Here is a 24636-nt window from a genome sequence, read left to right as displayed (position 1 = left end):
ATAACACATGAATAGTTTCAGAAGCAGACACAAGATGTGAAATTCAAAAATGACGATGAAAAATAAAAAGTACATTAGTAAGCGCGGGAGAGGGGAAGAGCATAACGCACAGATGTGCTGCTTTCTTAGGAAATAAAAAATGAAATAAAATGCTTAATACAATTCAACACCACAAACGGCTTTTGGGAGCGAAAGAGGGAGTTTGTAAACTGAAAATAGATTGCAAATCTTAAAGACTACATAAGCTCTTAAAAGTAAACCATCAATATGAACAAGGATTTGAAATTATCAAAACGCGCGAGTGCTTTAAATCAGATTTTAGTTCATGCTTACAGTGGCGATGTTGGTAGCAAGAGAAAAGCAATTCTGCGAACATGAATCCAGTTATAAAGTCCAGATGATTCAAACTGCTTTGATTAATTGCTTCTTATGTATTAGGTGCAATTAAAAAGTAGCAAGAAACTTGTGAACAAAGGAGCTAGAGTGACTTGAAAATAGACTGCACATGGAGGTGTAGATAATCAGGTTGTCAAAATACTAACCACAAGATACTCACTTTCACCGTGTAACATACTTGATTTTAGTGGCCAATCACTAGATCAGTGGTGGCTGGCAACCTAAATGTTTGGCGGGGAACCACAACCCAAACTTTGAATCTTTTCACCGCGGTCTGGTTTTCCCCAGAGTATCCACCTTGCCAATAAGAGAGAATTAAGGCTGTTCCAGACATGCACTCACTTTTCACAACAAGATGCTGTTACAGAGTGCCAGAGAGGGAAGTATTAAGGCAGCTTCCATCCATCCATCCACATCAGAGCCAAGGAGTTCTCCTCCACTGTCCCCCACTGAGGTCAGACACCTGCTTCTCGGTCCTGCTAGAGATGGTAGTGTGTCCTTGTTCCAGCTTATCCACCTCTTTCTCTGGACTTAAAAGATAAAAAGCAGATTTTTTTTTTTGGGGGGGGGGGGGGGGGGGGGTTCATGAGTCAGAAACAGAGCCAATAGAAAAGGGAATATTCATACAGGGTGTGGATCCGAAGCTGAGAGGGGAGTCATCTTATGGCAGATTCCTGACAGACCTAAGGATGGATGGGAGAGTGGAAGTGGAGGTGAGTGTGGTAGGAGGGTCAGGTGTTAGTTCGCAGTTGCAATACACAGAGGCCCAAGGGTGGGTTGCCTTCTGGGTTGGGAGGTTCTGAAATAACCTGAAGATATTATTTGTTCGATTCCATGTTCACCCAAACCATAAACCCACCTTCCTTTGCAACCTTGAAGAAACTTGAAAGATGCGCGTATTAACACCTAAAGCCATCACCCTAGACATGCGCCATTGGCAAATCACAGAGTTGTTTCACCTCTCCTGTCCCAGTCCAGGGTATCCAAATCAGACGGCCCCCCTAAAATGTGAATACGAGGGTTCTCTTTTTCTATCCGATGATACTGTGTAAATGCGCCTATATCATGCTGTAGCCCACTACATGCTCATAAATATTGTGCAGGGGTCCGAGGAACTTTGGAGCCAGGCTCCCCTCTGTAAAACATAATGAATAAATAGTTTGATACGACATGGAATGATGCTGCAAGGCTCTTTCCTTCTGGCCTAGTGCTGCATCTCTTTTGATGGCGCTAGAAAACTCAAACATTCTAAAGCACCTAGGAAAAGGTTGTGATGCTGCACACACAGAGTGCTGCTGCCCACCCACAAGCAGCGATGGAGCAGAACACACAAGTGGCATACACACCAATATCATACACGACGTGTACCATGGTGACCTTCACCATGGTGCACACAGACGCACAACGATGAGTCACACAACCAAGCAGTAATACTACACGGCTATACATCGAGGTGATGCACATCGCCTTCATCAACGGCTAACAGCACACGTTAGTTGAAGACACACACCACACTAACATTTTAGGAAAGCTGTTCATAGTCATACAGCAATGCTGCGCATTCGCACATAGCGATGACTTGGTCAGCATTCATCAGTCGTTATTGAGTGACCACCAATGCCTGGTCAACACCAAAGCTGTCAGTCATGGTTCATTATAAACACTGTTTATAACGAACCACGACTGAGAACTCTGGCATTGGGGCTGAAGGCAGTGTGAGTCTATTACAGTGCATTGGGGGTTAGGAATAAAAGCAAAACAAAATAAAATAAAAGGAAACTGTTACTTACCCACTAAACTGTTTGTGGCATGTGTCCTGAATTTTCAGATGCTCTATGTAGAAAGCTGGCCTGGTGTGTGGTGAGCACCTATGGTGATATCACCTTATACCTAGTCCAGGTATCCCCTATTAGTGAGGTGTAGGCAGTGTCTGGGAAGAAAGGGCTCTCGAAGTAGTTTTGGATGAGCAGCCAAGACTTATCTAGGAGACATGCAAAGCTTATGCAATACCACTAAAGTCACACAGCACTTACACGCATAAAAGAAACCACACAGTGTTACAAAAATAAAGGTACTTTGTTATGGTAACACAAATACTAAAATGCTGTATAGGCAATACTCAATTTTTTGATGTAGTATGTAAGGACCTTGACAAATATTTATTGAGGAGGAAATATCGACATTTCTCTAAAAATCTAAGTCCTGACGAACTAACTGCATTGGAACAACTCAGAAAAGAAAAGGACATCATTATCAGGCAAGAAGATAAAATTGGAAACGTAGTTATCATAAATAGGCTTGATTATGACCATGAGATCCTATCGCAATTGAATGACATTACATGCTACGAACGTGTTAGTGGTAATCCTATTCCCAACCTAGCGTACAAGATCAATAATAGGCTACTTGCCTGGCGAGAAGGGGGATTACTCAATACCGATGAATATTGTTATCTTAAAGTTGACCGTCTTAAGTTTCCCTGTCTTTATACACTGACAAAGGTACATAAGGAACTACCATTTCCACTGGGCAGACCAATTGTTTCCGGTATACTGGGTCCCACTGAGAAACTTTGAGTATGTGGACTGTTTTCTACAACCTTTGGTATATAATCTTCCTTCTTTTATCAAGAATACCACACATATTCTCAGTATGCTCAGTGATATAGATTGGGAGAGCAATATGCTTTTGGTCACACTGGACATGGTTTCTCTATATACTTGCATTAGTCATGACTTAGGACAATTGGCTCTAAGATATTTTCTCAATAGAAGATCGGCAAGCCTTTGGGAGCATACGGAAATGCTGACGGAGATAATGGATTTGATACTCACTAATAATTTGTTTCTGTTCAATAAAGATTGGTTTCGACAAAAACAAGTTGTAGCGATGGGCTCTAAATTTTCCCCCTCATGTGCTAATCTTTTCATGGGATGGTTTGATGATAAATGGGTGTGGGGTCCAGAGTCTATCCAATGGCAGACACACATACTATACTGGGGTCACTATATAGACAATTGTTTTTTGATTTGGACTGGTGGCGAGGAAAAACTGGTTGAATTTTGTGAGTTTCTGAATTCAAATTCATGAATGTAAGGTTTACTTATCAATTCATCTCTGAGAACGTTGAGTTTTTGGATGTTGAACTTTTTATAGCCGATGGTAAAATTCAGAGTAGGCTTTTTCATAAAGCCACAGCGTGCAATTCTATCTTACATGCTAAAAGTGCACACCCCAAACATCAGATTACTTCTATTCCATTTGGAGAATTGGTGAGGGCTCGACGTAAGTGTAGTGTGGACAAGGATTTCCTACATCACATTTATGACATGGGTCAGAGATTTAGAACACAAGGCTACTCTAATAAAGTGGTAAGGAGGGCTCAACACCGGGCTAGACAACTCTTGAGAAGTGATACTTTACAAGTTAAGGATACTGTTAAGGAATCCAATAAGGTTCGATTTGTTACAGATTACAATGATGTTTCTTTGATTTTGAAAAAATGTATGATGAAACATTGGGACATATTACTTCAGGATGAGTCATTAAAGAATATAATACCAGAAGGGTACTTACATGGTATCGGAGAGGCAGATCTTTGAGAAATATTCTTAGTCCCAGTTTCACCACTACTTTGCCCAGTAGCACATGGTTAAACCCACGAGGGATGTTTTTTTTTTTTTTTTTTTTTTTTAAGTGTGGACAGTGTGGGGTATGTCGCTGGGCATGCCACAGTATCAAAGAGTTTTCTACTGCTGGACAAATAGTTACAATTAAGTCTTCAATAGATTGTAACATTTCTTATGTCATTTATGTGATACGTTGTAAATGTTCTCGAATATATGTGGGGAGTACCATATGTTCACTCAGAATCAGAATTGGTGAACATGAGGGCACTTAAAAACTGTGATGTTAGATATCCTATTGTGACACATACTATCTGGCGACTTACAAACTTCTCATAAGAGTTTTGAATTTATTGGGTTTGAACATGTCCCCAGGGATCCGAGGGGTGGTAATAGAGAACTGTCCTTACGTAAAAAAGAGGCATTGTGGATAATGACATCAAGGGCAGTTGAGATGGGTCTCAACCTAGATAGAGAGTTGGAATACTTTTTGGGTGATTGAACAGTCATTTTCATGTTAAACACAACAATAACCTATCTATTTTGTAATCAGGTTTGATCTGTGCGGAATATGTATTGTTTGCATTTGTAAGATCTGTATCATTACTAGTTGTTGTTTCACTATCTCTTGGCACTTGAATGGACAAACAAAACTCTCAAATAGAAAACAAATTTGGATCCACATAGGGTTTAAGGTGTGATGTGATTTGGACATCATTGTGTATTCCTTTTCTATTGTTTCTTTTTTACTTTTATATATTTCTTGATTTTTTCAACAGTTTATTTCCTTTCTCTGCTCATCTTCCATTTAGTGTTGATGTCAAAATTGTATATATATATTTTTTGGGATTTGTATCAATGGTACTATAGGCACTGTTGTGGCAATTTACTATTTATTTGACGAATTCTTACTCATTATTTTGGAGATGGAGTTTTAACTATGTCATTTACCAAGCCTTATGGAGCGTTGTGGCTAATGTTTGCATACATTTGGTTCGGGGAGATATGATGGTTTTTGTTCGATGAATAATAACAACAATTACTGTTGTGTTCAAGTAGAAACTACACGATTTGTAGTCCTACTTTTATGTTCATAGTTTAGTCCGTTCCCGATTTTCAAGACCCTCATAGCAGTAACGATGACTGTGGTAGTCTAGTAGTAACTACACGATTGGTAGTCCTACTTTTGTGTCTATAGTTTAGTCCGTTCTTGATTGCGAGGACTCTCATAGTGTTCATAATTGACTTCTGGGCTCAGCAATCGCGGTCGGCGTACTCGCGACGGTGATCTGGCATGAACACATGCCGGGAATTTTATGGATTTGGGTAAGCTGTGCTTCGACTTATATGTGTGTGTAAATGGAGAACTATTTGTGCATTAGCGTGATTCATTTCTATAAGCATGTTATTTATACGAATGTACTGTGTATTTTCTCTTGTAGCTCCCGGTTTAACCTCTTAGGTGCTGGGCCTCCTCCCTTCCCCCTCCCTCCCCCCCCCCCCCCCCCCCCCCCCCCGAACAGTGCTGAGCCCTTTTTTGGCTATTTCGCGCTTAGGGCTTCATAACATTTTGTCCACATAAGCTATCCACGCCAAATTTGTGTCCTTTTTTTCCAACATCCTAGGGATTCTAATGGTACCCAGAGTTTGTGGTTTCCCCTGGAGGAGACCAAGAAATTAGCCAAAATACAGTGAAAATTTTGGTTTAAAAAAAAAAAAAAAAAAAAAAAATGGGAAAAAGGGCTGCCAAAGAAGGCTTGTGGTTTTTTCCCTGAAAATGGCATCAACAAAGAGTTTCTGGTGCTAAAATCACCATCTTCCCACCTTTCAGGAACGGGCAGACATGAATCAGAAAACCACATTTTTCAACACAATTTTGGCATTTTACTGGGACATACCCCATTTTTACTATTTTTGGTGGTTTCAGCCTCCTTCCAGTTAGTGACAGGAATGGGTGTGAAACCAAAGCTGGACCCCGGAAAGCTAAACATTTCTGAAAAGTAGACAAAATTCTGAATTCAGCAAGGGGTAATTTGTGTAGATCCTACAAGGTTTTCCTACAGAAAATAACAGCTGAAATAAAAAAAAAATGAAAGTGAGCTGAAAAAAACAGCCATTTTTCTCCACGTTTTACTCTAACTTTTTCCTGCAATGTCAGATTTTTGAAAGCAATATGCCGTTAACGTGTGCTGGACTCTTCCGGTTGCGAGGATATATAGGGCTTGTAGGTTCATCAAGATACCTAGGTACCCAGAGCCAATAAATGAGCTGCACCTTGCAATGGGTTTTCATTCTATACCGGGTATACAGCAATTCATTTGCTGAAATATAAAGAGTGAAAAATAGGTATCAAGCAAACCTTTGTATTTCCAAAATGGGCATAAGATAAGGTGTTGAGAAGCAGTGGTTATTTGCACATCTCTGAATTCCGGGGTGCCCACACTAGCAATACTAGCATGTGAATTACAGGCCATTTCTCAAATAGACGTCTTTTTTACACACTGTCTTACATTTGGAAGGAAAAAATGTAGAGAAAGACAAGGGGCAATAACACTTGTTTTGCTATTCTGTGTTCCCCCAAGTCGCTCAATAAAAAATGGTACCTCACTTGCGTGGGTAGGCCTAATGCTCGCGACAGGAAACGCAACATGGACACATCACATTTTTACATTAAAATCTGACTTGTTTTTTGCAAAGTGCCTAGCTGGAGATTTTGGCCTCTAGCTCAGCCAGCACCTAGGGAAATCTAGCAAACCTTGGCATTTATGAAAACTAGAGACCTAGGGGAATCAAGATGAGGTGACTTGTGGTGCTCTGACCAGGTTCTGTTACCCAGAATCCTTTGCAAACCTCAAAATGTGGCTTAAAAAACAAAAAAAAAAATTTCCTCACATTTCGGTGACAGAAAGTTCTAGAATCTGAGAGGAGCCACAAATTTCCTTCCACCCAGCATTCCCCCAAGTCTCACGATAAAAATGGTACCTCACTTGTGTGGGTAGGCCTGGTGCCCGCGACAGGAATAGATCACACAACGGTCAATGTTGGTCCTTACATGAGGCATCTGTTGACCCTGGGGTGATCCATTCCTGACGCAGGCACTAGGTGTAGGCACTCAAGTGGGGTAGTGTTTTTATCAGGACAGGTGAGGAATCACTGGGTGGTAGGAATATTGTGGATCCCAGCATATTCCTGTAGTTTGTGTGACAGAAATGCAAGAAAAATAGAGTTTTCATTCAACATTTCAGCTTTGCAGGGTATTCTGGGTAAGAAAACTTTGGGGAATCCACACAAGTCACACCTCTGTGGACTCCCCCGAATGTCTAGTTTCCAGAAATGTTTGGGTTTAGTGTGTTACTCTATATGGCCGCCGAACCCAGGACCAAAAACAAAGGTGCCTGCCTTACAAAACCAGTTTGTTTTGCAATAGATAATTTTGATGTCTCCACAATACGATTTGGGTGGTGGAATTTGGGGCTGAACTAAACTGGGGAGCTCCCAAGAGAGCACTCTCTCTCTCTGCTTGCTGCCGCATTCATCTGCTCTCTGGGTTGGGCTAACCCACTATTAACCCGTTGCACAGACTGCTTGCGAAGGAACAGCAGGACTGTCCTCATCACCTCCCTCATAATTTACTGGAAGAGGAGTTATCGAATGGGACTCCTCCGACTGAAAAAATCACTCCCAGAGTCTGCGCCATTGTCCTATCCCTCAGATGCTGTCTCAGTATCTGATGTCTCAGTCTCTGATCCTATGTCAGAGCTGTCCTCTATAACCAGAGTGACGACAGCAGTCATCCATCAAGATGCCATCTCTGCTATTGGCTAAACTGTTGCTCTAAAACACTAGCCTACTTAGACAGTCACAAAATCGATGGTGTGTGTGAGATACATGCAACAGTAGAGGCAACCTTACCTGCGCTTCTTCCCTCAATCAGCACGTTCTTTCAAGACCCTCAAAAACACCTTGTCACATACCATTTGTCACAGTCTTTAGCACCTCCTGCGCCCAGTCCAACAATCATTATTGGTGCTCCCACTCCCTCCTCCTCGGATTCCCTTATTACCACCCATCAAAAGTGCCCTTCATCTCTCCATAGCCGCCCTCCACCCCGCACATACATTTAATTTGTATTATAGCGCAAGTAATGGCTGACTCTACTAATGTACTCAGCTATTTACATAAAATCTAGATTTGCTCTTTGCAGTAGGCATATAAACCTTCTGCGCTTCTTTATGGCACTATAACTGCCACTAGACAAGTCTGACCCTTTTGTAGCAGAAACATAATCACAATACTTGACTTTTTTATTGCTGCCTAAAAGCGACAGTTGAAAAGTGTCAGTTGAAGTATGTGCATTGCTTTGAAGACGCAAGCTGCAACTGCAGGCAAATATATATATATATATATATATATATATATATATATATATATATATAAAAACTTTTATATGTGGGTCTGGTTTTCCTGGGGGCCGATCGCAGCCCCAAGGGAAACCACACATGTATTGACAAAAGTGATAGATATATAGATATATATCTATATATCTATACATCTATCTATCTATCAATATATATATATATATATATATATGGAAAATGTCACTTACCCAGTGTACATCTGTTCGTGGCATTAGTCGCTGCAGATTCACATGCTGTGCACATCCCGCCATCTGGTGGTGGGCTCGGAGTGTTACAAGTTGTTTTTCTTCGAAGAAGTCTTTTCGAGTCACAAGACCGAGGGACTCCTCCCATTTCGACTCCATTGCGCATGGGCGTCGACTCAATCTTAGATTATTTTCCCCACAGAGGGTGAGGTAGGAGTTGTGTATGCTAGTAATGCAATGCAATGGAGTGAATACGTATGTACATAATGTAGTTTAAAGTAATCTATTTACGAATTTACAAATGTTCAAGATCAACTTCTAAACGGCTACAGGCTCCCGGGGAGGCGGGTGGGCGCATGTGAATCTGCCGCGACTAATGCCACGAACAGATGTACACTGGGTAAGTGACATTTTCCGTTCAATGGCATGTGTAGCTGCAGATACACATGCTGTGCATAGACTAGTAAGCAGTTATCTCCCCAAAAGCGGTGGTTCAGCCTGTAGGAGTTGAAGTTGTTTGAAACAAAGTTCGTAGTACTGCTTGACCTACTGTGGCTTGTTGTGCTGTTAACACATCTACACAGTAGTGTTTGGTAAATGTATGAGGCGTAGACCATGTAGCTGCCTTACATATTTCAGTCATTGGAATATTTCCTAGAAAGGCCATGGTAGCACCTTTCTTTCTAGTTGAGTGTGCCCTTGGTGTAATAGGCAGTTCTCTTTTTGCTTTAAGATAACAGGTTTGAATGCATTTAACTATCCTTCTAGCAATGCCTTGTTTAGAAATTGGATTTCCTGTATGAGGTTTTTGGAAAGCAATAAATAATTGTTTTGTTTTTCGAATTAGTTTTGTTCTGTCAATGTAGTACATTAACGCTCTTTTGACGTCTAATGTATGTAGTCCTCTTTTAGCTACCGAATCTGGCTGTGGGGAGAACACTGGTAATTCTACTGTTTGATTTAAGTGGAACGGTGATATGACTTTTGGCAAAAATTTAGGATTTGTTCGTAGAACTACTTTATACTTGTGAATCTGAATAAATGGTTCTTGTATGGTGAATGCTTGAATCTCACTTACTCTTCTTAGAGATGTGATGGCAATTAAAAATGCAACTTTCCATGTTAAGTATTGCATTTCACAAGAGTGCATGGGCTCAAAAGGGGGGCCCATGAGTCGTGTTAAGACAATGTTGAGGTTCCATTAAGGAACTGGTGGTGTTCTTGGTGGTATAATTCTCTTTAGTCCTTCCATAAACACTTTTATGACTGGTATCCTAAATAATGATGTTGAGTGGGTAATTTGCAGGTAAGCTGAAATTGCGGTAAGATGTATCTTAATGGATGAAAAAGCTAGTTTTGACTTTTGCAAATGTAGCAAGTAGCTCACGATGTCTTTAGCAGATGCATGTAAAGGTTGAATTTGATTATGATGGCAATAATAAACGAACCTTTTCCACTTATTTGCATAGCCATGTCTAGTGGTAGGTTTTCTTGCTTGTTTTAAGACCTCCATACATTCTTGTGTAAGGTCTAAGTGTCCGAACTCTAGGACTTCAGGAGCCAAATTGCTAGATTCAGCGATGCTGGATTTGGATGTCTGATCTGTTGTTTGTGTTGCGTTAACAGATCTGGTCTGTTTGGTAGTTTGACATGAGGCACTACTGAGAGGTCTAGTAGTGTTGTGTACCAAGGTTCCCTTGCCCATGTTGGCGCTATGAGTATGAGTTTGAGTTTGTTTTGACTTAACTTGTTTACCAGATATGGAAGGAGTGGGAGAGGGGGAAAAGAGTAGGCAAATATCCCTCACCCACTCATCGATAACGCATTGCCCTGAGACTGATCTTGTGGGTACCTGGATGCGAAGTTTCGGCATTTTGCGTTTTCCTTTGTTGCAAACAGATCTATTTGTGGTGTTCCCCAAATGTGGAAGTAAGTGTTCAGGATTTGGGGGTGAATCTTCCATTCGTGGATCTGTTGGTGATCCCGAGAGAGATTGTCTGCTAACTGATTCTGAATTCCTGGAATAAATTGTGCTATTAGGCGAATGTGGTTGCGAATCGCCCAATGCCATATTCTCTGTGCTAGGAGACACAACTGTGTTGAGTGTGTCCCTCCCTGTTTGTTTAGGTAATACATCGTTGTCATGTTGTCTGTTTTGACAAGAATGTGTTTGTGGCTTATTATGGGTTGAAAAGCTTTCAACGCTAGAAATACTGCCAATAGTTCTAAGTGATTTATGTGAAACTGTTTTTGTTGAGTGTCCCATTGTCCTTGGATGCTGTGTTGATTGAGGTGTGCTCCCCACCCTATCATGGAGGCATCTGTAATTACATATTGTGGCACTGGGTCTTGGAAAGGCCGCCCTTGGTTTAAATTTATACTGTTCCACCATTGAAGCGAGATGTATGTTTGGCGGTCTACCAACACCAGATCTAGAAGTTGACCCTGTGCCTGTGACCATTGTGATGCTAGGCACTGTTGTAAGAGTTGCATGTGTAACCTTGCGTTTGGGACAATGGCTATGCATGAGGACATCATGCCTAGGAGTTTCATCACCATTTTGACTTGTATCTTTTGTTTTGGATACATGGCCTGTATTACATTGTGAAATGCCTGAACCCTTTGTGGGAATGAGTGGCAATCCCTTTTGCTGTGTTGATTGTCGCCCCTAAGTATTGCTGTGTTTGACACAGCAGAAGGTGTGACTTTGTGTAGTTGATTGAGAAACCTAGTTTGTGGAGTGTTTCTATGACATAATGTGTGTTGTGAACACCGTTCTAGCGTGTTGGTTTGATTAACCAATCGTCTAGGTACGGGAATACATGTATTTGCTGCCTTCTGATATGTGCAGCTACGACTGCCAGGCATTTTGTAAAAACTCTTGGCGCAGTTGTTACTCCGAATGGCAACACCTTGAATTGGTAATGTACTCCTTGGAATACACACCTTAAGTACTTTCTGTGTGAAGGATGTATCGGTATATGGAAATATGCATCCTTTAGGTCTAGTGTTGTCATGTAGTCCTGTTGTTTGAGCAGTGGGATTACGTCCTGCAAAGTCACCATGTGAAAGTGATCTGATTTGATGTAGGTATTTAATGTTCTGAGATCTAGTATAGATCTTAGACTCTTGTCTTTTTTGGGTATGAGAAAGTACAAAGAGTAAACTCCTGTCCCTTTCTGTTGGTTTGGTACTAATTGTATTGCCTCTTTTTGTATCAATGCCTGAACTTCTAGTCCTAGAAGATCTATATGTTGTTTTGACATATTGTGTGTTTTCGGTGGGACGTTTGGAGGGAATTTGAGAAATTCTATGCAATAACCATGCTGGATAATTGCCAGTACCCAAGTGTCTGTTGTTATCTCCTCCCAATGTTTGTAAAATTTGCTTAGTCTCCCCCCCACAGGTGTTGTGTTGGGGATGTGTGACTTGGAAGTCACTGCTTATTTTGAGGAGGTTTGGGATTTTGGAACTTCCCTCTACTTTTTTGGAACTGTCCCCCTCTATATTGTCCCCGAAAACTTCCCCGCAGGTATTGGCTCTGATAAGTGGGCCTTGTTTGTGAGGTTGTGGGTTCTGTGCTTTGCCCTCGAAACCCCCCTCGAAACTGTGTTTTTCGAAATGTGCCTCTGCTCTGTGGGGAGTAGAGTGCGCCCATGGCTTTGGCCGTGTCAGTGTCTTTTTTAAGTTTCCCGATAGCAGTGTCCACCTCCGGCCCAAACAACTGCTGTCCGTTAAATGGCATATTCAGCACAGCTTGCTGTATTTCTGGTTTAAATCCTGATGTACGCAGCCATGCATGTCTCCTTATTGTCACTGCTGTGTTGACAGTTCTAGCAGCTGTGTCTGCAGCATCCATTGCTGATCGTATTTGATGGTTGGAGATACTTTGTCCTTCTTCGACTACCTGCTGTGCTCTTTTTTGGAACTCCTTGGGCAAATGTTCTATAAAGTGTTGCATTTCGTCCCAATGAGCCCTATCGTATCTGGCCAACAAAGCCTGTGAATTTGAAATACACCACTGGTTTGCTGCCTGCGCTGCCACCCTTTTGCCTGCTGCGTCGAATTTTCTACTTTCTTTATCTGGAGGTGGTGCATCTCCTGAAGTATGTAAGTTCGCTCTCTTGCGAGCTGCCCCTACTACAAATGAGTCTGTTGGTGGCGGTTTATATTTTTTCTCCACTCTTGGAGTAATGGCCCTTCCTTTTACGGGCTCCTCAAACACCTGTTTGGAGTGTTTTAGCATTCCTGGTAGCATGGGAAGACTCTGGTACTGGCTGTGTGTGGACGACAGTGTGTTAAATAAAAAGTCTTCTTCAATGGCTCTGCATGCAGGCTGACATTATGAAATGCTGCTGCTCTGGACACCACCTGTGCGTAGGCTGTACTATCCTCTGGTGGCGAAGGTCTAGCTGGATAACAGTCTGGACTATTATCTGACACTGGTGCGTCATAAAGGTCCCACGCGTCAGGGTCGTCTTGACTCATCCCTGTATGGGTAGGGGATTGCATCATAGGTGGAGTAGCTACCGGTGATGTTTGCGGCGAGCGTTGTGGAGACGGTGGCGGGGTTACTTGCTTAGCCACCTTTGTCTGTGGCTGCTTGTCTTTCTCCTGGAATGCAAGTTTGCGTTTCATACTAATAGGAGGGAGAGTGCTGATCTTAACCGTTTCTTTTTGGATGTGGAGCCTTCTTTGGGTGTAGTCTGGCTCCATTGTCTCCAAGTCCTGTCCAAATCTATGTATTTTCATTTGTGAGGACAGTCCTTGTTCCACTGTGTAGGAACTTGTTTTCGGCTCCGAGGCCGGATGTTTCGGTATCGAAACCTTTTCGGCTACTTTTTTCGGTTCCAACAACACCTTTTTAGCTTTCGGTGTCGTTGTTTCTCGGTGCCGACTCATTTCGGTGCCGCTGTCTCGGTGCCGAACTTGTTCGGAGCCGCTATCTCGGGCCTGAGATTGCTGTGTGCCGGTATCTCGACCAGAGTCAGATGACTTCGACACCAGCATGCCCTTTTTCAGTGCCGATGGTCGGTCACCTATTTTTCGGGTTAAGCCATGGCCTGTTGGCGGTGGCGTCCCCTGGGCTTTTGCTGTTTTTTCGACATCTTACTCAAGGTTTTCGGCGTTTCTTCGGGATCGATCTCCTCCGAGTCCGATTCCTGTATGGAGAAGGTTTCTTCCTCCTCTTCGAAACGCCATTTGCAGACGTTTGCTCTTCGGTCTCTTAGTGTCTTCCTTGACCGAAACGCTCGACAGGCTTCACAAGTATCCTCCTTGTGCTCTGGAGACAAACAAGTTACAGACCAGATGCTGATCTGTATATGGATACTTGTTATGGCATTTTGGGCAGAAGCGGAATGGGGTCCGTTCCATCAGCCTTGAAGAGACACGTGGCCGGGACGACCAGGCCCCGACGGGGGATCGAAAAAACCCCGAAGGGCCACCGGAGCTCTTCAAAAGTCGGTGTCGATCTGTTGTAACTAACCCGATACCGAATGCAAACAATACCGACGATTTTTCCGAGATTCTAACTAACTTTCCGACCCGAAACACGGAGCGAAAAGGAACACGTCCGAACCCGATGGCGGAAAAAAACCAATCTAAGATGGAGTCGACGAACATGCGCAATGGAGTCGAAATGGGAGGAGTCCCTCGGTCTCGTGACTCGAAAAGACTTCTTCTAAGAAAAAGAACTTGTAACACTCCGAGCCCAACACCAGATGGCGGGATGTGCACAGCATGTGTATCTGCAGCTACACATGCCATCGAACATATACATACACACACATATCTATATATACATATCTATAGATCTATCTATAGATATATCTACATAGATATTTCTATATATATAGATCTATTTTTTTTTTTTTTTAGTTGTTGTATGGTTTCCTTGGGGGCCAAAATGGGGTCGCCCTGCCCACAGACAACCCCCTGTCCATTTCTTTTTCTTTTAAAAAAAAAAAAAAAAATTATCCCCGGGGGGTGGGGGGGAGCACCTACCTTTTTTTTTTTAAATATGCCCCCAGGGGCTGGGAGGCCGGCCCGTTTTCCGAGGGGGCTGACACCCCACCCTCCCCCACCAGTGAAATCCCTGGTATTGGGGGCCAGGAAACACTTTCAGGAGAGACTCCCCTTTCTTACGAGGCCTTCCCGAACGTGGGGAAGGCCACTTGTGGCCGTTTTCCCCATCAGAGCAGGAAGCCGCCGCAAGGCCGCTTACTGCTCCGATGGGGAAATCCACAAAGTGACGTCAGCTGAGGCGCGCTGACGTCACAAAGGGGCAGGTGGGGGGGAGACACTGAAGAGCTTCCGTGCCTCCCGGGGAACAAAAAATAAATAAATAAATAAATCCTCGGGTGCGACACACATGAGGATTTATTAACACCCCCCCCCCCTGGTGTCGCCCACTGGTCGTGACCTGCACCAGGGAGGGAGGTAGTGCGGGCATCGGCCAGCGGCCGACGCCCGCATCAAAGGGGTTAATGACTAAGAAACTTGAAGAGATTAGAAGGAACACATAGAAACATTGTTTTTGTAACGTGATTCAGATATTATGGACTTTATTTTTATCCTATTGACTTTAAGATATTGTATTAGACATTAATAACGGTTGGATGTTTGAACACAAGACTACATCGGTGTTTACGCTCGCACATTTACTTTTTTACTAGACTTGGTCTGTGTTGTTCTGGACCAACGGACTTGCGTATAAGGTACTTTAACAGTTTTCGGGGAACCTCGTTATGGCGAGTACGGTTGGTTTACGAGGTGTTTTGCATGGCATGGCTTATTTTCTTTTTATCTATGGACACCCTATAATTCTCAGTGTGGCATCAAGTATATCTCTGATGCAGATATATTATTTTGGATTGTTTTACTTCTCACGGGTTATAAGGTTTGAATTAGGTACTTTTTAAATTTAATGGCCCCAGATGAGGGATGACTTATTTTGCAGTATAACAACTCGTTTGGTGGGTGTAGACTTTGTTAAGGTATTGTGTACTAAAAGTAGGTTTTGGTTATAAAAAAATGTATTTCACTGGCCAGACGTGTCTCTTGGTTTTAACACTTTCTTTTTCTTTTCTATTCTCTATCTGTATCCATATTCTTGGCTGTCATTGGGTTGATTTGGGTTTTAACACCCAGTCTGTTATTTGAGCAATTTGGTTTTCTAACTCACGTTATTTACAGCCCTGAAGAAGTCGTTTGGGTCATTTTCCCATGACGAAACACGTGTTGGCTTGGATTTTTGGGTGTTTGGACTGTTGGGACTCAAGTTCTTCAAGACTATTCTCAATAAATCACGTGGACTGGATCAAATATTAAGAACTGTTCTGACTTTGATTGTTAATCCTTTCGTATAATATTTCCACATATTTCGGAGAAGTTATTGTACCTTATATATACACGTATTGAGTGCCTCACACATGTTTCATTAGCTTTGGTTTACTACGTAAACCCTTAAGGGTTGGGAGTAGTCCCTTGTGAAGACACCTTCCAGGTATATTGGTGGCCAGATTTTCACTGAGCGCTCTTTCTTTCCCCTCACTAACACACCCCTTTAGTAAATATGTTGTAGTTTAGCAGCGATTAGATTAAGCATTAGCAGAAGACATCTTATATTTAGTAACTATTGTGAACATTTCGCGGAATCCATTTTGTATTCATGGCAGCCATTTTCTCTGCCACATGCTGCCATGTGCTCACCATGTGCTCTGTCCTACCTTTCTGTTAACTACTCTTGAAAATCTGCCCAGTGACAAGTTATATTTAGCATCTCCCACTTTCACACATGCTCAGTAAGGTCTGCAGCTGTTAGTCCTTGAAAACTGTTAGCTCCTCCTACCTGTCGACTGTGCATTTCCACATGACCTTACATGTATGCAAGTCTTGCTTCTATGATTGTACCACCTCCTTTTAGTCCCTGCATGGGTATAAAAGGACCATGCTCTCTCAGTTCAGTGTGCTACTTCAAACATTACCAAAGGGTGCTGTTTGAACTGTAGTACCACCTCATGAGGTTTAATAAACTTTGTCTTTTATTTCAGTTTCTGTGCCAACTTCTTCCTACATGGTCTGAGGACTTTGTGCAGAGAAAGGTGAACCCCGTGCACTAGTAGGCCTTGCTGAGGCTTACTTCAACAAATTGGCGCCCTAACAGGGACTCATCGGCGACTCGGACGCCCAACGGATTGGTCGCGACGAAGGATTGGGATCTCGCTGCGGACGATCAATGCCTGAGGAGACCAGAGTATTGGCAAATCACAGCGTTTTTCCCTTCTTTCTGATTTGACCATCCAGGTGGCGCCGGTCCTCGACTGAGATCCTTTTTGTTCATTCGTCATGCAGTGACCATTTGGTTGATTTTAGAACTTAGCAGTTGGAACCTGGACACCCTGTGATTGGTAAGAGCCGTTTTACGGCACTTGCTGTGGGTTTTGATGCCTTTGTTTGGTAATGTAGTTTAGCACTACTTACTGTGGCTCTCCTGTTTTGGGTGACTAGTCAATTTGTGTCCTTTGAATTGATATATAAATTGCAATTTATATAGGCAGGTAATGAGGAGAATTTTCTCCAATTTAATTTTGATTTCAACGGCACCTTAAGTGCTACTTTGATTATAATATTGCATATTCTGCACTATTTTTTGGCATGCCTGTTTTTAGCGCACTTCGTAGGATGTGTTGCTTTTGTAATGGTACCAATTTGAGACTGGAAGAATCGCAACCGGCACCCCCAGAGGGGACGCCAAATAGAGATATGTATATTAAACATGGTCTTTCTTCTATAATGTACAGCCCATTATGGAATAAATACACTCGTGCGGATCCTGAGTTAAGTTGGCCTATGCATGGGTCATTTGATTTACAAAAGATTGAGTATGTGGAACAATGCATGTGTAAGCGAAAGTCCAGGCAAGATATGTTTGACTGTGTACGAATGTGGGAGAAAGAAGTGCGTGGACGAGTGAAGCGTGAGCAAGCCTTGCTTGAGAAAGAGCAGCGGAAGAATGTATATGTGAAAGAAATGGAAATGAGAAAGAAAGAAATAAATGACTTAAAGGAGCTAGAAGAGTAAGAACGTAAATTACATGTAACTAGCAACCTCTCTATCCTATCCTTAATAAACCACATGATGATTTTTTGTTACTAGATTGCCCTCCACCTCCGTATGTCGTTCCTTCTGCCCCTCATGAGTTAGCTAAGGTCTCCAGTTCGGAGCAACAGAAGATGCGAGACAGTCGCTCTATGTTGCCTGCTGACCGTGCGTCTGAGCTTAGACCTATTGCTCGTAAAACAATTTGGAGCGTTGTCTCTGCTTCTGAACTTTTAGACAACATGAAAGGGTGGACGGAAAAGGAGCAGCTATATTTTACTGAGGCATTTGGCTCAGAAGTTATTGAACTATATCGGAAATATTCTGAGGAGTTAGAGCCCGATGATGTAGCAGCTGATCATAAGCAAATGCGTGATGGTCTTTTTGTTTTCTCCCAAGTGGCTGATGCAATCAGGCATTTGGTGAAATTATGTGTTACGGCAGTCCGCTTGAAAGAGGAGAAAAGGGCTGTGGACGTAGTTGCACGGACATCTCAGACCGGTGGGGTGCAAGCTTCCATCTTCGGAACAGATAAGACTATGATAGTTCACGCGAAACCAATGCGGGAGGCTGCGCCTTTGTATGTTCCTCCTAAAGGATTGGGTACAAGTGATGATAAAACTTCTGTTGATGCTAAGGGTTATTTTATTTATAATTGGGTGTATACTCCTTGGAATAGGGCAGATGTAATGGCACTTAAAACAGCATTACCTGACCCGCGGAAAAATCCAGCCGCCTTTTATGAGGAAGTTGAGGGAGCAATTAGTTCTTTTACTATGACTTTGGCTGACATTGATGTATTTTTCAGATTGTTATTACCGCCAGATACGTGGAGAACTGTTCGTAAAATTGATGATCGTGCAGTTTTTGGGGCGTCATGGAAAGAATTAGAACAGATGGACGGGGATAGGGAACCTGCGAAAAAGCCAGATCAGTTGATTCTAGATCTTCCTGCAGCCATATTAGTTAAGTTAAAAACAATTATTCCCCCTAAAAAGATAGATTGGACTGTTTTAGCGTCTTGTAAGCAAAAGGCAGATGAATCAGCCTCTGATTTCTTAACACGCTTTGAAGAAGCATTTCACGATTTTAGCGGTCAGTTATTGTCAGATGATACGGGCAGACATTTGTTTGTCGATAAATATGTCGCAAATCTGTTACCAGGAATAGCTAGTCGTCTAAAAGCTAGTGAAAGTTCATGGACTACCTCTACTCCAGTTTCTCTTTTGACTATGGCTCAGTATTATGAACATCAGGAATCAGAAGCAAAAGGTAGCAAGGATAAAAAGATTAAAGAATTATAGACGAAGGTTATGTTGGCTCAAGCTTATGGTCCGCCTTTTAGAGGTATTGATAGAGCTGGACGTGGATCTTATGGTTCTTCTTACACTCGTTCGAATTTGTCTGTTGATCAGTGTGCGTATTGTAAGAAATTTGGGCATTGGGCTGCCGATTGTCCAGCACTACGTGTTCAGCAGTGTTCACGTGGTCGGGGACAAATGAGAAATCGCTCAGGATATTCAGGACCTAGAAGAAGCACGAATGATCATGCTAGGGTTGATTCTAATGTACAAGGGCAGGATGGGTTTAACACTTTTGATAGACGGAACCAATACCAGATGTCTAACCATGTGCAGCCTGATTTCCAAGATTCTGCTTATGCATAGAATTGCCTAGGATGGGGTAAGGAATCAGTTGAAGTTCCAGTATATCAGAGGGGTCCCTATGTTACAGCACATGTTTTGGGTTCTACTGATCAATTTCTGGTTGATACAGGAGCTACTCGTAGCGCCTCATCTAAACAATTGATTCCAAGGGCTCCCCTGTCTGTCTTAACCATTACATCGATAGGTTTCGAAGGAACACCTTCCGCTAGCCCATTGTCACAACCACTTGTATTCCATGTTGATAAATTTACTGCTCCATGTCCATTTTTGCTTTCTCCAAGTACACCAGACAATATTGTGGGTCTTGATATGCTCAAGTATTTCAAGGCTACAATACGATGCTCTCCTGAAGGGGTGCGTGTTATTTTAAATGATAATCATCCTGTGATGGAAAGTTTGTCTTGTTAAAGAGGATATTGCATTAGCTTCACTCCCTAGTACTTTGTGGGCTACTTCAGATACTGATGTGGGACAAATGATTATTCCACCGGTACATATTAGTGTCAAGGAGGGAGCTGTATTGCCACGTTTGCCTCAATACAAAATTTCACAGGAGGGCGAAGAAGCACTTACACGAATTGTGCATGATCTTATTGCAGTTGGAGTTGTTGAGGAAGTTCTGTATAATGCTTGTAACAGTCCGATTCTTCCTATTCTGAAAAAGGATACCGATACAAGGATTTACCGATTCATTATCGATATACGAGAAGTCAATAAGATTGTGATACCACAATATCCTATGGTATCTGACATCACAACACTTCTTACTTTGGTTCCCCCAACAGCAACTACGTTCTCTGTGATAGACTTGAAGAATGCTTTCTTTTCGATCCCTATTCATCCTGACAGACAATATTTGTTTGGTTTTACTTTGAATAAACCATCATGTAGATTTTGCAGAGTTCCTCAAGGCTATACGGAGAGTCCAAGTATTTATAGTCAAGCGTTAAAACAACAACTTGATTCTTTTGTTTTGCCTGAAGATGTGGCTCTCATACAATATGTCGATGATATTTTGTTGGGGGCTGATACCCCTGAGCAATGTGAAAAGTGCACTTTGTCCTTACTTTCTTTTCTTGCTTCACACCATCATAAAGTGTCACGAAAGAAATTGCAATATTGTAGACCAAAGGTAACCTATTTAGGTCACCTTTTGTGTAAGGAGGGCCGTGCACTTACATCAGATCGTATTCAAGCAATTTTAGACACACCAGTACCCTCTACTCAGAAAGATGTTTGTGCATTCCTTGGTCTTACTTCTTTTTGTAGGCAATGGATATTAGGGTTTTCACACATTGTCAAACCTTTGCTAGCACTTTTGACTAAAGATACTCCAATGCCCCTCCCATGGACAGATGAATGGGAGACTGCTTTCCGGCAGCTGCGACAAGCCCTTTGTTCAGCACCAGTGTTAGGTACTCCAGATTACATGAAGCCTTTTGCACTTCACGTACATGAGAAAGATGGATGTGCATTGTCAGTTTTAGTACAGACACATGGCGATAAGCAGCGTCCCTGTGCATATTTTTCAGCAGTACTTGATCCTGTCGCGAGCGTTGCCTGGGTGTTTTCGTTCAGTTGCCACAATAGCTGTGTCAATACGTAAGAGTGAAGGGATAGTTTTGTTTTGTCACATAAGTTGTTGGTGTTAGTACCACATGCGGTTGATGCTCTTTTAAATCAAACAAAGACACAACATTTAACTAGCGCTCGCATAACAGGATATGAGTGGACATTGCTGGCTCCTCACATTACACTGAAGAGATGTGCAACACTAAATCCAGCCACTTTGTTGCCATATCCGGTGACTCAGCCTCAGTCACAAGAAACACATGATTGTATATTCCTTACCGAAGAACAGACAAAGGGTCGTATTGATTTACAAGATACGCCCCTTCCAGATGTAGACGGGGAATTGTGGGTTGATGGGTCTTGTTTGAAGTTGCCAGAAGGTACGACCTCAGCTGCACTTGCAATCACCACAATACACACGGTAGTGGAGACAGCTCGTATACCACAGATGTCCGCTCAAGCAGCTGAACTAATAGCTTTGACACGAGCATGTGAGCTTAGTACTGACTTATGTGTGAACATTTATACAGACAGCCGCTATGCTTTTGGAGTGGCTCATGATTTTGGTTTGCTTTGGAAGGAGAGAGGTTTTCTCACACGGGATGCAGATAATGCACGGAGAATTAGTGCATAACCTCTTGACTGCATTGACATAGCCAAAGACACTAGCTATTGTGAAATGTAGTGCACACAAGAAAGGGACTGATAAGATAGGGCAAGGTAATTCTCTTGCAGACCGCGTAGCACGTGAGACTGCGATGCAGCGAAGCACTACTCCTATGAATGTAGTGAAGTCACAAGCTGAACGTTGGCATAATGCTAGACAAGACGTATTAGATATACAGAAATCTGCTTCTGTGAAAGAACGTGAGCAATGGTCTGAAGAAGGAGAACTGGATGATGAGGGCTGTTGGCGGAATAAGCAGATAGATAAATGGAAATTGCCTATAGCTTTTGTACAACCTATGGTTCAGATGGCACATGGGCTGGCACATGTTGGAGCTTCAACAATAACGAAGTTGCTTACGCAAGTTTGGGAGCATCCAGAAATTTCCAGTACAGCTAAGAGAGTAGTACAGTCTTGTTTGATCTGTTTACAATACAATCCTGGAAAAGGGACACGTACACCTGCGGGAGGGTTTGCTACACCAACTGCACCTTTCGAAGTTCTACAAATGGATTATATTTAGCTTGAACGCTGCAACAATTTAAAGTATGTCTTGGTGGTGGTATGTGCCTTCAGTAAATGATAGAGGTGTACCCCACAAAGGATAATACTGCCATTACCACAGCGAAGGTGCTTTTGAAATAATTTTTCCCTAGGTTTGGTGTTTGCAGACTTTTATGGAATGATAACAGACCTCATTTGGTTGGGGAAGTTATTAAGTATGTCCATAAAGGATTAAGGATCCAACTGAAGTTCCATGCGGTTTTCCACCCACAATCAGCAGGGTTGGTGGAAAGGTATAATGCTTCTTTGAAGCTGAAGTTAGCGAAGATACAGGCTTCCACATCCTTAACTTGGCTGGATGCATTACTGTTGGCATTATTGTCTATTAGGTCAGTGCCACACTCTCGACTCAGCCTTAGCCCATATGAAGTGGTTTTCGGGGGGCCAATGAATACTTGGGGAGTTCCTAAGCCAAAATCTGTATATGATGTACCTTGTGTCCTGATGAATGATTATTTGGCACAGTTAACCGACAATTTGGTTTCTATTCATCAACAGGTTCAAGAAGCACTTCCTGACAGATCTACAGGTGAAGGCCATGAACTCCGACCTGGTGACCAGGTGATGATTAAGTCCTTTGAAAGATCAAGCAGCTTGGAACCAAGGTAGCGAGGCCCAGAACAGGTGCGCCTTGCGACAAGGACAGCAGTTCGAGTGACAAACCGAAAGAATTGGGTTCATAGTACTCACTGCAAGAGAGTGCTACCTACCTTGGTGGAACCTGCTGTGCTGACCGATCGAGAGATTTTTACTACGGAGAAAGGCCGTGCTATATCACCTGACGAATCTGCAGCGGTCTTCCCGGACCATACGACTTCTGGAGTGTAGCGATATAATTTGAGACCGAGGAAAGAATCTGGAGATTTTTTGAAAAAAAATGGTTGAGCTACCGCCCTAGGTTAGTGAAACGGAGAGCCAATTTGGCGGGGGGGAATCAGCCATGCATTAGAGTAGTGACACCCGTCTTGGCCCGTGGTGAAGAAATCAGCGGCTGCCCAGGGATAAGAGCTCCAACGATTGTTTTTAATTCATTTCTGAAAGGGTCGATTATCACTGTTGCTAAAATGAATAACAAACTGATCATTAGCACTATGGGGTTTGTAGTTGTTTTGGTGATTATAGCAATAATCACTTGGTTTGTTGAAAAGAAGGCTCCTGCTCATGAGTTTTTTGTTGCCACTACTCCAGTACCAGAGGATCACTATTACTTTACACTTCCCTATCAGGAGCAGAAGCACCGTCAATCGTACTTCAATAATACTTTCATTCGGATGTTGCATCATACTCATAATGCTTCAAATACTACTAACTGTTGGGTATGTGGAATGATGATACCTGCGCATCAAAAGAAAGGATGAACACCTTTCATTCCTCTTCCTTTTTCACACAATGGTTCTTGTCAAGCTTGGTACACGCTTTGTTTGCATCTGGAAAACGTACAGAGGGCGGACTTATTTTTCGCCTTAATAAGTATGCTACCAAGACAAAGATGGGTATCCCCAAGCCAAACAAACTAAATGGGAATGGGAAGAGTATCAACCGGACAATGTTTCAATGCCATATGTCTTCACAAATATAAGAGACTTTGACAAGAAAGAACAATTTGTGATTTCTGTTACAAAAACTAAAGCAGATTTATGTATACGAAGCATTGGACAAATTCCAGTAGGGATAAGCGATTGTACCTTGATTTTAACTATTGAGGGTGTTAATAATAATAGTTTTACAGCTTCACATAATACATATTTTGTTTGTGGTAACTATGGATATTACCAACTACCTGTTGGGTGGTCAGGTGTGTGTTATGTATCTTTTCTATTACCCCCTGTGTTTTTGGCCCCTGCATCATATCACCGAGATTATAAACTGTTCAATTACATCGTTAAAAATAGATATAAAAAGGGCAATAAGTACAAATGAGGTAGACCAAACGGATACTAGCCTGCAACAATATGTTGATTTTAATTTAGGATTGTTCCCCTTTGTGGGTGCTGCTTTAAACAGTAGGAAAGTGAGACGATAGACTAGGGTTGTGGAAGCTGTTACCAATCAGGCAGCTCTGGCACTTGGGAATATTACTGAGGAGCTCCAAATTGCGAGGATTGTAGCGCTCCAAATTCGTATGGTACTAGATGTGATACTAGCTGATCGAGGTGGTGCATGTCGCATCATCGGTAGCAGTTGCTATGTTTTTATTCCCGATCACTCACCTTCAGTATAGGATGCAATATCTAAATTGCATAAAATTGCTGCAGAAATCCACACAGAGACTGGTACTTGGACTTTTTCTGGATGGTTTTGGGCTCTTGTTTCCGCCTGGGGCTGGAAACTACTGACTGTCCTGTGTGTAATGACAGCAATATTTTTCACATGCTGTATCTGTATTCAGTGTGGTCCAATGTTCTGCTGCATGTGTATTACTGCTTGTATGCCTACCAA

General features: G+C 42.4%; 1 protein-coding gene across 12 annotated transcripts in view; it reads right to left on the bottom strand.

The window, feature by feature from the left end:
- The window catches only part of ZMYM4 (zinc finger MYM-type containing 4), a 1242519-nt gene that overhangs the window by 701249 nt on the left and 516634 nt on the right, over window positions 1-24636 (bottom strand). The window lies entirely within an intron of this gene.

The sequence above is a fragment of the Pleurodeles waltl genome, chromosome 3_1 (assembly GCF_031143425.1).
Source record: "Pleurodeles waltl isolate 20211129_DDA chromosome 3_1, aPleWal1.hap1.20221129, whole genome shotgun sequence".
Taxonomy (NCBI): Eukaryota; Metazoa; Chordata; class Amphibia; order Caudata; family Salamandridae; genus Pleurodeles; species Pleurodeles waltl.
This window is presented reverse-complemented; position numbering and strand designations above follow the sequence as displayed.